Genomic DNA, 15,595 nt, shown 5'->3' with positions numbered 1-15,595 from the left:
GGGGGGGGGGGGGTGTGTGAGTGTGTGTGCGCGGGGAGGGAGGGACGGGGCGAGCACGGGAGAAACTTTTCCCCGCCCGTTTCCACTCCGCGGCGGGCGGGCGGGCATCCAGGCGCGCCGCCGCCCGGCCCTCCCCGGGGGCGCCCGGGGCCGGTCCCGTGAGCGCTGCCCCGGCGGCGCCCCCGGGTCGCGGCGCCTGGGCAGGGCGGGCTGAGCCCCGGCCGGCCGGGATGCCGGCGGGCGGCCCCCGCCCTCCGTCCCTGCGGCGCTGGCTGAGGCGGGAGCGGGCCGAGCGCCGGCCCTCTCAGAGGAGCGAGCGCTCCGTAGCCGGCAGCGGAGCGTGCGGGGCGGCGGGGGCTCGTCCCGCCTCATCCCCCCCGTCCCGGGGAGCCGGGGTGCCCCGCCGGCCGCCTGCCAGCCTCCCGTCCGCCGAGGGCAAGGGAAGGGGCAGGAGGGACGGTGCCTGCCCGGCGGCAGGGCGAGGGCTTTCCCCGGGGAGGCCGGGGGCAAGGCCCGGGGCGGAGCGCCCGCAGGAGCCATCTGCGAGGACGGGAGCCCCGCTCCCCAACGCGGCCGGGGGCGCCTTCCCCGGTGGCCGGCGGCCGAGCCCCGCGGGGTGTCCCGGCACCGCAGGCCCGGAGAGGACGGCGGCGCGCCGTTGCCGGGCGGGCGGGGGGCGGCGGAGGAAAGGCGCCATTTCGAGCTGCCGGTGGCGGGCGGCCGCGGCCCGGCCAGGGCGTTGCGTAACCTCTCCCGCCGCGGGCGGCAACGCGCTTCTCCGCCGCCTCCCGCCCCTCAGCGCCGGGGTCGGCCGCCTGCGGGGGAGCGGCGGGTTCCCGCCCCTCGGTGGGACGGTGTGAAGGGCTCCGGCCGCCGGCCGCGCCGCTGAGGGGCGAGGCCGGGGCCGCGTTGAGCGGCAGCGAGTGCCGTGGGAAGGAGAGCGTGGGAGCGCCGAGGCTCGGCTCGCAGGAGTCCTGTCTTTTTCGTCAAGGAGAAAAACGACTGTGTGGAGAGCTGAGGAAAGCTGGGTTTATAGAGCCATCTCCGGGCAGCTCAGGTGAGCCCCAGGGGTAACTGCTCGCACCTCACGAACCTCCTTTCTCCTGAAGGGGTTCGCTAACCACCAGCACCGCGAGCAAGTGTCAGTAAGAAGCTGTGTCCCTTTTCAGCATAGTTTTCGCAAAATCCGTGACAAAGTAGATAAAATGGTGACCATCACCAACTGGGCGATAGTATTTGCTCCTACTCGCAAGCAGAATGAAGACTATAATTCAGCTTTTTGGCAGCCTTGCAGGTTTTAGTGTTGGTACAGCTTCAGAGGGCCAAAACCTACTGTTCAGGAGTAGCTCTTAGCAATCCATGAAGTTGGCGAGGAAATCTGGCTATGCCGGTGTGACTGTAAGGCTGTCTGATTTATGTTTGTTTTCTTTTGTGTCTTATTTTCTGTTACAGTCCTGCACAAGTTGCTGTTAATGTTTGTTTCGGATGTTACCTAAAACTAGACCATGACTCTTTGGATTCAGACTGTACATGCAAGTTTATGGGCAGCCTTTCCCAATCCCAGAGATCACCTGTTCTGTAAGAACTGTAGTGAATTCCAGCAATACCACCCCTATTCCTGAATTCTTCACGCAGTAGCAGCTGTTACGTTGAGCAAAACACTGTGTTGGTTACTACTCAAAAACTAGTAGCTTGACCTTACTTCATGCACCACAGCATTAGTAGCCATGTACACCTATTAGGAATCTCATGTGCTGCTAAAAAGCGAAGTTACAGAAACACTGTTAAAGAGTTGCTTCAGCAGTCTAAGTGCCACCAACTCCACCAAACACCACAAGCAATTCAACTGCAGTAAATGGCATTTGGTGGCATGGTAATCCTTGTTACAGTGTCATTTTCACTCTGTTTGATACTAGCTTTAGCTCTGTTACAACTACTAAATGTCAAAAAAATCTTGTGTTCATAAATCATTTTGGAATCATACACAAGAATATCCAATGCCATAAACAGTCCCTGCTGTTCACTAAAACTTTAGGTTTCTGTATGTTCATATATTGGAAGTTTCTGGGTAGGAGGGACTGGCAAAGACCTTTAGTGGCTGTTTCCTTTGTACATCACCTATTTTCTGGTAATTGCCTCGTGGTTAGACGGGAATAGCAATTCAAAGTGGCTCTCAGGGGAGATGCTCATAGCTTTGGGGCTGAAGGAACAGAAGTGAGAAGCTTGGGAGTATCGGTGGAGGAGGCAGCCCTGCTTGTCAGTTCCCAGGGATTTCAGGCAAGAAGGTGGTACCTCAGGCTGAGCCAACCACTATAAGCATAAGCAGCCTGACTTCCACTGGGCTGAAGCATTAGAGCTGAAGTCACTTAAAACATTCCCCTCATGAAGAGCTAAGTTTGCCAGTGGAATTGTGGTAAGAAACAGAACACTTGATTTTTAAACAAAAGATGTTGCTTACAACTTAAGTGACTAGAAAGAGGAAAATTGACTGTTCTACTTCATCATGTATTGCATTAAAGGCACTGCTTCCTAATAAGTGTATAATATTGTCCCTGTAAGAAAACATTCACTGGTAAAAATAGACTCCTTTCTTCTCCCTCAATTTCTTTTACTTGTGTTTTTAATTGTATAGTTGTCATCCATATTTTATCTTAGCTAGAAGCTATGAATAAGTATTTTTAAAGCAATATCAGCACACTGCCAGATGACTTCAGGGTTTTCCTGAAAAAAAATTATCCAGGTTCTACTTTTCAGACTTGTGTTGGACTGATGTGCTTTGAGTTATTTTTTTTTTTTAATGCAGCGCTAAGTATCTGAAAGTGGTGTTGACCTTTTTCCTGCCTTCTCCTTCCCTCATTTGCCAGCAGGATGACGGTGTGAAGGAAAAGGTGGCATATCCAAGTACCTCCTTCTACCTTGGTAAGCTTATCTTGAGAGATAAGCTATGCGAAAGCAAAGTTACTGACAACAGAATTCATAGTGGGCAAACACAAGACAACCGTTTCATGCCAGTTCTTCCTGCTTGTCTTGCTGTATCCTAGACCGTATCTTTGAAACCAGACTGAATTCATAAATGAACAGATGTATCTCTCCCACTTCCCACTACCACCTGTCATACAGTGAACACAATTTGCCTGTATATTTGAGATAAGCCTGTTTTCCAGTAGTTATAATTCCCTTTTATACATGAGAAGCTTTCAGAGCAAGGTCTGAAAGTGCAGGCTGAGTAGCCATCATGACCAAGAGAGACAGTATAATGGAAATACAGGCTCAAATGTTGATCTTACTGGCATATGTGGGTGCACTGAATGTTGAAACTTCGATCCGAAACAGCTTAAGGAGAATTTGCAGATCTGTAAAATGGGTCAGTGGTATAAGTGTTGGTCTCATTAATTTATAATGTAAGGAGGGGAATAATAATTACATAGCTACAGTTTATCCCTTATCATGTATCTGTCAAAATTAGCAAACAAGTTCAGTATTTATGTAGCTAGAAGGGATCGGGGCATACTTTCTGCTGTGCAATAAGAGGTTGTAGGTAAAAACACAGGCTAACAAGATCTTTGGATTTATCTGAACAGGAATAGGAGGGAACCTGCAAGAAAGCAACCTCATGATTGCCAGTGACTCCAGGAAAGAGAAGCCTTCAGACTGAGGGAGCTGCTGATCAGTAGGGTAACTGAGTAATTACTTGTCCAAATCTTAAACAGCTTCTAATAAAAATATCTCTGCCCAGAGAGGCTGTAATCTGACCTCTCTTGAAGTGGAAATACAATGCCAAAACTCCTACTAAGAGGAACATAAGGCAACATCCTATAGGCTTCCTTGTAATCCCAATCTGTTAGTTTGTCACAATGAAAACCAGTGTACCAATGTAAGACTTCTAGCACAATAACAAAACTAACACTGTATTTTTCTTCAAGAATTTGTGTAAGAATCATCTAGATTATTGATTCAGAGTATACAACACTACCAGACCCTTTTCATGCTTGCTTTTCAAAAAGAAGTTACATTTACTGCCAATATTCAGCCATGTAGATGTAAGTAATACTGATAAGCTACTGCTGAATAGTAAGAGGTTTGTTTCATCAATGAAACTGAGTTCAAATGTAGGCTTGTATGGCTGTGCTGCCATTTTTATTATTGAATAAACTGTTCTTAATCTGCTAGGAAGACAGATACGGATGTATGTATTCTGTAAGCAAGACTGAAAGTTGTAGCCTTGATTTTCTGCATTGCCACTGATCAGGAAATGAGGCTTGCAAGCTGAAAGCCCTAAAACTATCTATTTATAAAAAACAAAACAAAACAAAACAGGCTGATTTCAATCTAGGGATCTGAATAAGGGTATAGAAGCCTTAATTTAGCATTCAGATAGGAAGCTGAAGACTTAACTTCCATAAGGTCTTTCAGACATAAGGTATCATTAGTAAAATAAAAGGGACTAGAGGTTTAAATCACTCAGTTTTCCATTATAATAAAATAGCAATGTTATTTTGCTTTAAAAATAGCTTGTCTTTTTCATCAGTTTAGGGAAAAATTTTCTTAATGATTTAAGGGCAGTGTGAAGGGACAAATAATATACTTTCCATGATATATGTATGAACACTATTATGAATCTTATTCATTTTCACCCATTAGGTTTTTCTTAAGTGTTTGCACATACAGAATGATAGAAAAGTCTAGGCTGGAAGATACCTCTGGAGATCACCTGGGCCAACCTTCTATTGAAAGCAGGGCCTTAGAGTAGGTTATCCACAAGCCTGTCTAGCTGAGTCTTGAGTATTACCAGTAAGGTAGATTCCACCACTTCTTTGGGCAACCTCACAGTTGTTTCTCACAGTGAAGGTTTTTTTTTTATGTCAAGACAGAATTTCCCATGAAGCAACTTGTGTCTGTTGCTTCTTGTCTTGTCACCATGCATCACCATGCACCTTTGTGAAAGAAGTACCTCCGTCTTCTCTGTACCTTTCTTTTAGGTATTGGAAGACCACGATTAGATCCTCCCTGAAACTTCTCTTCCCTAGGCTGAACAAACCAAATTCTTTCAAGCTTTCTTCAGAAGTCAAGTTCTCTGACCCTCTACTCATCTTAGTGGCCCTCTGCTTCACCCTCTCCAATTTTTCAATGTTTCTTTTGAACTGGGAGGACCAAAAGTGGACACAGTATTCCCTAGGTGGGCTAAAAAGTGCCAAGTAGAGTGGAATAACTATTTAGCAAGCTTAGGCCTGTTTTTTTCAGTACCAGCAGATGGCTTATATAATCCTCAAGATATTAGGTGAGTTAAAGTCCAATAAGACAGTGAACTCTCACTCATCTATTCTTCTCTAATGTCAAAAATTACACCTGTTTGAAGCATCTGATATTTTCCTTTGGATATTTTTCCTGGTGATTTTTGTGTATAGATGAATGAGAGAATAACTTTTTCATTGCAATTTGCCTGTTATATTATTTTTTAAGTTGTTATTTAAAAAGTAGATTGTATGTTGTTAGATTTCTCGTAGTTTCTGTCTTCCAGCAGGATGGATGCTGAATTACCCCAGTCATTGCTTCCTCTGGCTGCAAAAAACCCCCAATGTTTGAGAGTGAACATACTCCTGTTTGCGGTATGTTTATTCCATATTAGTTTTTCACATGAAGAGGCAGTAGTTGCCAAATATTTAGGGAGGAGTAGAATGGACTTCAAAGCATTCTTAAAAGAGCACTGATGGAAGAAAGCTCATGTGTTTCTTCCATCAGTACCTACCAGGTACAGTAGCATGGCGAAAATTAGCATGCAGCTTTAGGTAACTGAAAGGTCAACTTATAAACGTGTCAGTTTAAAAAAAAAACAACAGTCATTTGTAATATTTTGTCTAGCAGTTCCTGTGAACAGTAAAATGTTGCCCACAATTCATAGAGCTGTCATCCACAGAGCTTCCCATGCTGCAGCTTTTATCGTTCCATTGTTTGTCACCTTTTCTTAACATAAGGTCTGACAAGCAAAAAAGCTTTGCAGAAATACTAAAGTGAGATTCATATTTTGTTTAGTTAGAGTTAAAAATTCTTACAGGAAATTCTATCAGATAGGGCATGAAGAGTTCAAAGGTAACATGAAACATAACAGTAAATGCTCAGCATTGGAAATTTTGGAAATCTGGAGCTGAGATTCCTAAACTGCTTGCTTGGGAAGCATCCATGCCTTATCATGTGATGCAGATAGTATTAGGGATAGAGAGACAGGAATACCATTCAGTTTACCATAAATACATATTATGTCTTTCAGAGCAAAATCACACTCTGCTAACGCTCAAAATCCAGATGAGTATGGTTTCTTCCCCACTGTGGACCTTAGGAAGTATGTTGTAGAACAGTTCCACCATTGGACAGCTCTGTGAAGGGAGGAATGGAGAAAACAATGAGAAAGTAGAGCGAAATAGACTTCCTCTCTCATGGTTCTTTAAAAGTCCATACAAAGGGAGCTGCTGTGCTCAATGTAGAACATCATTTCATTAGTCACCTTAAAAACCACTGAGGCACATCAAGGTTCTCACAGCTTTGTCCCCCTTTCCCTCTGCAGGTGTCAGAGGGCTCTTTGCTTTCATCCCTAAGAGCCCTGGTATCCTTAAAAAAAAGTGTCTCATATCTTTACAAACCTTCATGTGTTGTTGGTAAACAACCTTACTCACATACCCCTTCCCACTACAGCCTTGGGAACATTTCCTCCTCCCCCTCAAAGGAACACGATGAGATTAAGAGCAAGCAACAGCTTCCCAACAATCCTTAACTCCTTCAGAACGTAAGTCCTTGTTTAGGCTTGCTGAGCCTAGAACAAGGAGGTTAGAAGGAGTTCTGATAAACTTATGAAATCTTGAGGGATCTGATGATATTTCTTTTTCTCATTCCCCAATCTTCCATCTCAGTTAGCGTTCTTCTCCACTGCCTCTTATCCTGCTGTTGTCCTCCAAACCAAAAGATGCATGAGTCCAAAAATATTCCTGAAAATGAATGCCTTTAGTTAGCTGCAGTAAGGCTTTTCTGAAACAAGTGAAAGATTTGGGCATAAACAGCATAACATGCCAGGGAGCTGTGTTCCGTGGTTTATAGAGCAAACATATATAGGATGTATGAATTCAAATTTTTGTTTACCATGCTGATCTGCAGGATCTGCAAATCTGTGGAGATGACATTAAATGAAAAGGAAGAGCTTACCCTTCCTCTCTTCCCTACTCTCGTGTCTTCCCCACTCTTGTGGGTTCTCTTGGAAAATGCTCTTTTTGTATTAATGTTGCAAGTACTTTAAGAAAACCAATAAAAATTTCTGGCAAAAACTTGCCAAGACAAACTGTAGTGCTGCCCCTGGAAATGTTATTACTGAATCAGACAAAGCTGTTTGCCAGTGCAGTGATCTCATTATGAGAACTTTTTAAAAGCAGTGTTTCAGAAAATGGTTGTGGATGATGGTAGCAAAAGCATTGAGTCCAGGGGCCTTTAAGTCTGGAGGGTATTTTGATGCTGTTGGCTAGTGGGTCATGTCTCTTTAGCCCATTTGCAGAGTTTTTCTATTTATTCAAAAGTTGTACGGACAATGGTAAATTAAAAATTAGCTCTGTAACTGGATCTAGCTATTAAAATTCTTTAAAGTCAGGATTTGACAACTCTAGCTTTGTCTGGAAAAGGAAAGGAAATAAATTGGCAAGGACTAAAGGCAAGCCACAACAAAAAATGAGTTGTGGAGCCTGTGAAGTACAGTATGTCAAGGACTTAATACATTACAAATAAACCTGTATGTTGCTTACCATCCTGCCAAAACAGTCGCAATAGCAACCCAACCCACTAAACATACAACTTTACAAATCAAATACATAAGAAAACAACTTCTAACCAGTCACTCTGCTAGACATATGAATACAGGAGACTAAATCTTGTTATTAAAGAGGGGTAATAAGGACTTGGCCACAGAAAACTTACCATTGTTTGAAATCTGCAGGAGTGTGTGGTTAAAATGGCAGGACTAGATTACATTGTACAAACAAAACCTAAAACAAGGTCAAAGTGCCCTACAAGAAGACACTATTTTGAAAAGTAGCCACTTGTACTGCTTAGAGGAAGAATATATTTTGTCACTGGTTATTGACCTTGTCATCCAAAAAAGCACAAATCTTTAATCACTCACAAATCATTAAGAGTTAATTACGTTTGCTTCCCCAAGAGAACTGCTCACTCTCAGCACATTCCAAATAACATCAAATATTTAGAATTTAAGGAATTAATAAATCACATTTTAATCTGATCCGTAAAGTAAAATAAGCTACTTAGCATTTTTATTTCTTATTAGCATCCAAACACACAAGGAGACTTACGTATTTGCAGAAAAAGGTGAGTGACAAACAGCTCCACCAGTGAGGACGCTGTCTTTCTGGATGAATCTGTTCTGCAAAACACACATGTAAATTAACAGCTCTGGACTGACCCATCTATAAGATGGTTCTGCTGCCCTCCCCATGGAGCAAACCACAGCATTCTTGCAGCTTTCTCACTTAAATAGCAAGCCTGCTGTGCAGATACACTTCTCTCCGTATAAATTCGTGCACATATACACATGTACACTTCCAAGTATGTACAGATAAAAATTCAAATCCAGGAACTGGGTCATCTGAAAAGAATTTTTGGATTAGCATATTTTCTGAGGACTAGCACATACTACAAAGGCTGTTATTCTGTACACCATTTGGAAATTCATCATCTTTGTTTATTATTATGGTATGTCTCCATGCATGTGTTAGCTCCTTCTAAGGCTGTCTATTAGAAAAACACAGTATTGTTATTCCTACTGAATTCTTATGTGAGTTTAAGTATTTTAATGATCGCTTAACTAAATAGCACAGGAAAAGCAATACAGAAAAGGGAGAAAACTCAGCCTTTATAGATTTTAACACTTGCTGAAGTCAGTGGAATACGCATTTAACTCTTCATGGGAGCATTGGGGTGCTGCATGAGACACAGACATGGCAATGAACCAGATTCTGCCTGCAGATATGCATTTTTTAATCTTATTGACTTAAGTGGATGTTGCCACAGGCAGGATTTGGACCTGTGTACTTTTAAAGTGGAAATGGTTTTAATAGCGATTGCAAGTATTAATACTAAATGGGCACAGCATGAGCCCTATCATTAATAAGAACTAAGTTTTTATTGAATTACAGGCAGTTGTAATGAAAAACTTATGTTTGATTCTTACAAATTTTACATTTTAACTCCTACTACGTAAACAGTGCATAAGGGTATCAGGAAACATCAGTGTGTTGTAACTCTTGCAACATTGTTAGGAGTCTCAAGGCATTTAGTGTTTTCTCAAATACGGTCATAGGAATATGAGAAAGCCTTTTACCCTCATATTAAAAAAAAAAAGGAAGAGAATATATTTGTCATCTAAAGGAAGTCCCAAATTCATTTTTTGAAACCCCTCATTTTTTAAGACAATCATAAAATGTGTTGTGACCTGACTCATGGTTTTTAAATGTAGGTACTTGCCAATACCAAGATGTTATCATATGTGTCTTCATCCAAATAAAAAAATTTTAATAATTCCAGAAAGCAGGTGAAGCTGTATTGTAATAGCTGGGACCTGTATATGTATTCTGATTTTAAGTAAACTTTGGAAAGGAAGTAAATTTTACAGCATTGCAGCAGACTGTAAAAATCAGGTTGATATAAAGGGAATGAACAAGAGATACTGATTAGTTCAAACAAAAAGACTGTTAATGACTGGAAGAAGATTTGAAGCTGAGAAGGAAAGTACTAATGAGAGAGTTAGGTCTGTCTGTACTGGGCTTGCAGACCTGGGTGTGTACAGCCCTCCTCCTTTTTTCCTCTGACCCACTCCCTGATTCCACAGGAAGGAAATACATACGCATAAGACAAAAGGAAATCTAAGTGTGCTCCACCACGCTGGCCAGCTGTCCAGGACTGACATCTGCCCTTCTTTATAGGTAATGAATTAGTTTGGCAATTTGAACAGCATCATTTGGAGTAAACTGGACAGTGGCAGCATTTAGATCAAGGAGCAGGGCTTTGTTGAAGGCAGGAGTAGCATTATAAATTTTAAGTAGAAATTATTAAAGGTGTATTTTTATTTTTAATTTATAAGAGAGGGGATCATTAGGATGTTAAGGAAGTGAGATGAGGCACAGTATGGGATCTCTTCAGATAAGTTTTAGATAACTGAAGGGCTATCAGGTACATGCCTGCAAAAGAGGGAGAGAACAACAGTTAAGGGCATAATCTCGTGTTTTGAGTAGAAGCAGAAAGATTTGAGTGAGATTGATTTGTGTGACTTGTGCGGCAGCTGTGTTCAGGACTTGGCTTTTCAACCTGATCTGCACATACTTGTGTTAAGAAAGAGGGAGATGTATTTGTCTAACAAAGAGGAGAGCAAACTTAGCTAAGTTCCCTACTGATGGGAGGTGAATTCTCCTCTGGAACCAAGTGCACTTCTGGGAAAATTGTTTCTTTCTCCCTCCTGCCTCATTCCAGGACTTGAACACTTGTAACTGTTCCCTTGCCAGGCAAATGTCATCCACCACACAGTTGGATCCACTTCTTTGCTTCTTGTATTTATCCTGCGATCAGTCTAGACTTGTCTAGCATTGCTTTGCATTCCCGGCAATTTTAAGGAAACATATGTCTTGCTGGCTGCATGTGGGCTGCTTGGGTTGAATGAGCTGTGGCTAGAGTGCCCAGGCTGGCCTGTTTTCGGAAAACCACAGCAGCTTCATCTCTCTTCCTTTTAAGAATTCCATCTAAACTGTCTTGTGTTCTTTTCTTTGTGGTTAAAATGTCATGTAGGATGTTGTTTCCAATCTTATGTATGGAAAAGCATGTTCTCATATAATATCTAGCCTTGCAGTTCTTCCTTTTTCAGTTAAACTGAGTGGCTAATAGCTACTAAGATTCAAGGAGGGGCACTAAGTATTCAGAGAATCTGTATCTCATTCTGTTCCTGTACAAAACTGTTTTGTAGGTGTGTATTCATAAAGATTTAATGGCAGATAAAATCCAAAATATTTCAGAAGGAAAGGAATAACAGAAGTTCACATGAGGTTTTACAATTTATTTCCACATGAATTATGTAAATTACTTGGTCTGTTTAGCCTACAGAGTAACCAAAGGGATGAAGTGCATCTCTTGAACCTGTCCTGAGGGTGAAAATCTTGGTAAAAGGGCACTTGCAGCAATGATTAGAAGCCTCAAAATCAGATGATGATGATGATGATGATGATGATGATTGTATTTTGAGATTGGGCAGGTAGCCAGCTCTTGTGGAGCTCATTGAACACTGCAGGGGGTTTTGGAGGTTGCTTCTTTTCTGTGGTAAATTATTCTGTTGGCTAGAACAAGTTTAAGACTGCAGAGCCTTTGCTTGCTTTACTCTTGTCATAATGCTTAAGCTGGTGACTTCACTTCCTACCTATGAAATGGACTTACCTGCCATCCAGACTTGTTACGAAGCTTAATCAGCCCATGTATGAAGAATGCTATGAACCTTTCAAGACAGTGGTTATGATTATTTCCACAGAGCTGGTATGGTTCTTATTGTAGTACTTTTGCATTACTTTCATGGTGATCTGAGATTCACATGCATCTGAAGAGTGATAGAGTCAGAAAAATGTTGGTAGGAAGACTGAGAGAAGCTTGCCTAGCTAAGTATTTAAGCTGTCCAAGGACAGGAATCCCGCCATCTGTCAGCCTCTCTCAGTGCTGCTGTACCCTCCTGGTAAAAAAGGTTTTCCTAATGTCCGGTCTACACCCTCAGCGCTGCAATTTGTGGTCATTGCCCTTGCTATATTGTTTAGCACTACGTAGGAGAGTTTGGCTCTTATGTCTTCATGAATCCTTTTCAAATAGTTGTAGGCAGTTATTAGAATTCCTGTTAGCCTCCTTTTTGCCAGTGTAAACAAATACTCTCTTTGTAGGACATGTGCAAAATTTCCTGCACAGTACAGAATGAAACCAGCAGGAAGAGAATAAGCAGGAAAGCAAGATGAGAGCGTGGTGCCACAGCAGCTGCATCTGGTGAGTAGCATTGCACCACCTGCAAGGGAGAGGTGCATGACACTATGCACAGTTCACCAGAGGGTATCAGGTATTGAGCCTGCCAAGAAGCTTCTTAGCACTGACTTTTTTTTTATGATCTAAGGATATACTTCTGTCATTGGTTCCCCATTTAATCAGGTTTTAGACACAGATCAGTGAATCATTATAGACATATCAGGAAGCTGAAAATTCTAAAAATTACAGCTGTTCATAAAATGTGAATAGTATGTGTCTAACCATTCCCTACTATTTCTACTTGAATATGTTCACATGTGCACAGATTGCTCTAGGAATAAAGATCTGTGAGCCTGCAGGGCCCATGTTCTGGATACGTCTATGTGAAGAGAATATCCAATATAAAATCTATCAGTCAGGACATATGATAATTTACATTTTTGTATAACCTACAGTTTATCTTAGGAATGAAGAAACTATGGCCCTTGATAACACAAGAGCAACAAGATTATCTTGCTCCCAGTTATGTACAAGTTCATCATTTAAAGCTCTGTGTTTCTTTATGTATGTAATAGTATGCATTTGGAAATTGTTCCCTGTGGCACAGGGCCATATATTAGCATGAACACACTAGAAGATAGTTACACAAGCTTGGTCTTTTTTTAGCTAATGGTGTCACTGCATCAGGGTGAGAGAATATTTCAGCCTTAGTAAAGTTTACAGGTTTTAATTGCTCTTATTTTGTGCCTATGCCAGTATGGTTGGCAATACATATAATTCAGTAGTTGAAAGTGTCTACCCTAATATGAGAGGGTTTTGAGAGTAGAGCAAAATGATTTGTTTAAACACAGCACAAAGCAAGGAGGGGCTAAGAATATAGGTGAGATAGTATACTGGAATTGACCTGATGTCAAGGGATATATAATAATATAAACTAATATAAACAGTATGTTATTTTTCCGGTATGTTCTAGTGAAAAATTTACAAAACCAGAAATACCTTTAATCATGATTTGGCATGGAACTGTTTTTACTCCTTGAATCTTGTAACATTCAATGTGAAAAAGTGCAATGGGATAAGTAGAGCTCATAAGTGCCAGCTGTTTTTGTTGAAAACACTGACAAATCTTTTCCTCTACACTCTAATAAACTTTAATTTACCAACAGCATAGTCCTAAATATCATTCAGTAGTTTTGCTTCTTGTACCTCCATCATTTTTGTCTGAGAACTATCCACCTGCCGTTTTGTTTAAAGAGCAAACAGCGGAACAGTCTGCAATATAGTATGTGTTTAGTTTAAATTCACGGGAAAGACATTGAACTTCTTTAGGGTCTCTCATGTTCAACCTTTGCTTGATAACAGTAATCCCTCTTTGAGGAGATTTACTGCTTAACAAACACGTTTCAGTACACTAATGATCTACAAAGTATGAAGTCACTAAATGCATAGACAAGATCTCTAGCCACTCACAATGGGACTTGTAAGAAATGGCCTTTTGGATCAGTATAAAAGTAAGAACGCCTTTTGTAAAGAAACGTGTACAAATCTATGTTAAGTTTTTAATTGCTTGCGGTGCACTTCCATGGTAACCTTTGTCCACCAACAGGTGTGTTCAAGAAGGTCTTTAATTATTTATCTGGTGTATCTACTATATTAACAGATTTTTCTGCTCTTCATGATGGAGGGGTGCAAGGAAAGAAGTGCACCAAGATCACATCACAGAGCAGAATTTCTCTCTACATAGCAAGATTGCATAATGGCTAGTCTGCTGTTGTGCTTGCCAACTGCTGTCAGACAGACTGCATTGTTGAGCAGAAGTTGGAAGGGATTAGACAATACAGGGAATAAATAATAAAGTGGGACATGGAATAGTTTCTTTTTTTTCCCCCAGTAATTTCCACTTTCTGTCCTTGTGCTAGAGAAGTGAACATAGAGAATGTTATAGACATCTCACATTATCCATCTCCTCCTTTATTCCACTCGAGATAAGGCTGGTCTGCATGCACAGACTAAAAGGAAAAGTACTGCTGGAAAATCAGACTGTTTTGGCATTCAGTCTGGTCATTAGTAGTGCAATAAATATAAAAATTTAAAATATTTAGTTATCATATGGTAAAATGCCTGATTTAGCAATGCTGTTATTGTACTTCCAGTTATACTACAATTACTACTATGATAGTTCATATAACCTTCAAAAGGCCAAAGTTCTCCCCATTCCAAAGCTGAAGAGGTTATATCACTTTAAAAGCTCTGGCTATTTTGTAATACTTATTTTAGAACTGTGGATATTGCTATTAATAGAATCATCTCACCCATTTCTGAGTCCAGTGAAGCAATAAACATCAGTGATGTTTTGTGACAGTGAGTCAGCTATGCACTGCTGAAAGGTGTTACTTTTTCCAGCTCTGAATTTGTCACCTCTTCTAAAGTGAATATTCAGTACTTATAACGCAATAAATGTTTCTGAAGTACATTAACTGTGTAATTCACTAGTTTGTTTACTTTTATTCTGTACAGTCTTACTCATATTTCCATGACCTAAAGAGACTCATTCTTTTCAAGTGTCCTCATTCAAGATGTTTCCTGTGCCTTGATTTTTGTTACCTATCTCTACATTTCTTCTTTCTAAGAGCTTTTACTTGATAACAAAATCTGGAGTCAAATGATTGTGTAGAGTCTTTCAGTCTCAAAAAAACCAATAACCTTAAAAAGGGATGAGCTGTGTTTTTTTCATCTCTCCAGAACTAGCAGCAGATTTTCATGCAGATAAATGTCTATCTGATTGGGAGACAGGCACTTAATTCAGATAGGGTTTTTTCTTTTTAAATCTTCTATCTGTTACTTAACCATTCTCTTCCTTCTAGTTTCCTTCTTAAAACCAACAAAAATGTTTTGCCTGTAAACTCTGCATAGTAATGACCACTTTATATATACCTCTACCAGTTAGTGTTGTCTGTGAATCTGCATCTTCACAATGAACCTACAAGTTACTAAACTTTGTCAAAAATCTTTGGGTACTGTGAACAGACACACTGTAGGAAATCAGTATTGGGTCATCCTTTGATTCTGGATTTTCCGTCACTTGTAGACCATCTCCATGTCCATAGCAGATCCTTGGATTTTCTTCAAATCTTATTCTCCATTTTTTCCTAATGACTTCTCTTTCTAGTTTATAAGCATACTTTTCAGTAGTGTTGATGTACAAACTGTGGGTGAATGTAACCTGAAAAATTCACACATTTACCAGTCTCCACTGGCTATTCAGGAGTATCATAATGTATTTCCCTTTCTTTGTGAATTTAAATTTATCATCAAGGTCTGGATAAGCCTGCTTTTATCATCTTCTTGGAAATAGGTGAAGGCTTTTCAAGTGGTGTTTTGTGAAAGAGCTAGAAATGTCAATTGTAACAGTTTCAAAAGATTAGGGCTGTGATAAAATACATTTGTCCAGTCTAGACTAGTAGTTAGCTACTTTGGGTATTTTAGAATATTAGTTTTATTGGGCTGGTGCAATATCTATCTTTCTGATTCTTTTTTCCTCAGTAAGTAATATTAATGTCAACAA

At 40.9% G+C, this 15,595-nt stretch overlaps 1 long non-coding RNA gene across 6 annotated transcripts in view; it reads left to right on the top strand.

Moving 5' to 3' along the window:
- Positions 1 to 137: 137 nt before the first annotated feature.
- Positions 138 to 15,595, top strand: part of LOC142045437 (uncharacterized) — a 92,970-nt gene continuing 77,512 nt past the window's right edge. For 4 of the 6 annotated variants that reach the window (XR_012654591.1, XR_012654590.1, XR_012654588.1 and 1 more), the window contains exons 1-3: positions 138 to 1,057; positions 3,582 to 3,675; positions 11,955 to 12,054. This is a non-coding gene — a long non-coding RNA (uncharacterized LOC142045437). The remainder of the gene's footprint in view (positions 1,058 to 3,581; positions 3,676 to 11,954; positions 12,055 to 15,595) is intronic. The other 2 variants (XR_012654593.1, XR_012654592.1) reach the window with 1 other exon arrangement.

This window comes from Buteo buteo, chromosome 27, assembly GCF_964188355.1.
Source record: "Buteo buteo chromosome 27, bButBut1.hap1.1, whole genome shotgun sequence".
In the NCBI taxonomy this organism is placed as follows: Eukaryota; Metazoa; Chordata; class Aves; order Accipitriformes; family Accipitridae; genus Buteo; species Buteo buteo.
The sequence above is the reverse complement of the archived record's forward strand: the minus strand, read 5'-3'. Positions and strand labels throughout refer to the sequence as shown.